Consider the following 1916-nt stretch of genomic DNA (forward strand, 5'->3'; position numbering starts at 1 on the left):
TCACTTCGTATTCGGTGGATGTTAAGGACCAACGGATGATAAAGCTCTTGCAATGTAGCACAAACATTTTACAACCACGGTTCCTGCTGCGGGCTATGCAGTCGCCTGCAAACTCTCCTTAAATAATGCAGGGTTTGCTGCTTCGCGTCTTAAAATTGCTGATAGCACAATTGTGGACAGCTTGCCCACGCAAGTACATTCAGTGTTCCGAATTTCCTTGTCTGAATCGAGGTTGGAAGTCATCGTTGAGAGAGCTACCATGCTCGCTGTTCTAGTCACCACTGTCATCACTGAGACTGTCAAAGCCTATGGCACCTTCAAAAGAATGGATGTGCAACAGTGCACATGCAGCAACAATACTGCAAGAACGTTCCGGTGAGAAATGGGGTATGGTGCCGCTGAATGCAGTGAAAACGGAACTTCAGTAGCCCACTACAATGCTCCAATATGGAACGCAATGAAGCATGCGCAGAGTTGTGCTTGACTTCTGCACTACCTATGTGAGGAAGACCTTTCACCAGGATCACAAGCCAAGGCTTGAGGGGGTAGCCATTGTCACGTGCAGAAATATGAATTGTGTTGTAAATACTGCCAAAATGACCAAGATCTCTTGAGGCTTGTTGACCCTAGGATACAAAAAACTTAATCCGCAGTATCTGAAAAGCCTGACATTGACCCCGTATTATGCAAAACATGGCTACTACGGTGAGGTTGTCATGACATAACGCGTCGTTTGAAAATACTGCACCAGTTACGCCCCAACTGAGAGATTGTGCACCGGTAGCATGCGACATAACGTCACTTAAATGTCAGTGCTCTGAAGATTTATCGATACCGCGAAGAAATTTTTATGTACAAAAAAGTGGCATCACACGTAAAAGGAAGAGTATATATTCACTTCTCACTGAGAAGGTGCTTGCCAGTCAGATTCATGGTCCGACGCAGACGTGGCTGTCGTCATCCGATCCCGGTCACAGTGGGTCTACGGCGAGGATCAGCAATTCCGCGACGCAAATTTGGGGAAAACAATAGCAATATTAGCCACGTCTCACTGGATAAGCAAAAAAATGCGCACGAGAAAATGAGAACACCGCTACTTACGAACATGACATTGAGGGAAAAATAACCTTCGCGGCACTAGAAGGACCCCCTGTGCTCACTCCTCAATGCGACGAAGCTGCCGTCAACGCATCCGATCAAGCCGGGTAGGGGTCCAAGCCAAAGGAATTCCTCCTTCATGGCTCCGCCGTTTTCGGGAAGTGTACCCAGTTGTTGCGGGTGCCGGCGTTGACGGTCGCTCGAGCCACACGTCAAACACAAATGCTGACAGCGGCCTGCATCACCGCGACGCTCTCCTCGCCTCTCACCGACGACTGGAAGAATCCGGTGGCGAAGCAACGCGAAGGCCACACGTTTGGCGCTCGCCCAATCACAACACCATTGCTTTACTCAGGTGAAAGTGGCGCCCAAACTGTTCGTCTGGCATGCCAAAAGTAACCTCAACATCCCTCCGGTACTTGTTGTAGGCCGCATTCATGTAGCTAAACGTAACAGCGAAGGTCGCTGGCTCAGCCGGCACCGCCATTCTTTCTATTCCATTTGCGACGGGCCCACTGGCTGGCTGTTATGCCGTAGCGCAGAACCGATTCTGTTTGTTTCTTTTTTTCATAATGCGCGCATACTTGTCATTTTTACGTTACCACAATTTGAGCTTTCGAATCGTCACTTGATTGACAGGTTGAACGACCAATCAGAGAGCGTTTGTTTTTGCATAATGATCGCTTGCTTGCTATTTCGACGTTACCACAATTTGGGCTTTCGGCTCGTCCCTTGACTGACAGTTTGAACGACCAATGTGGGAGCGCCAATGGCGGTCAAAACGGAATAAGGAACACGGAATAGCAGTTCGTTATCCG

At 48.7% G+C, this 1916-nt stretch overlaps 1 long non-coding RNA gene across 1 annotated transcript; it reads right to left on the reverse strand.

The window, feature by feature from the left end:
• Positions 1–875: 875 nt before the first annotated feature.
• LOC142771414 (uncharacterized) lies at positions 876–1313 on the reverse strand. The gene is made up of 2 exons (XR_012885904.1): positions 1102–1313; positions 876–982 (listed from the first exon to the last, which is right to left on the reverse strand). It is a non-coding gene; the product is annotated as an uncharacterized LOC142771414 (long non-coding RNA).
• Between the last annotated feature and the right edge of the window lie 603 nt (positions 1314–1916).

The sequence above is a fragment of the Rhipicephalus microplus genome, chromosome 9, assembly GCF_043290135.1.
Source record: "Rhipicephalus microplus isolate Deutch F79 chromosome 9, USDA_Rmic, whole genome shotgun sequence".
Taxonomy (NCBI): Eukaryota; Metazoa; Arthropoda; class Arachnida; order Ixodida; family Ixodidae; genus Rhipicephalus; species Rhipicephalus microplus.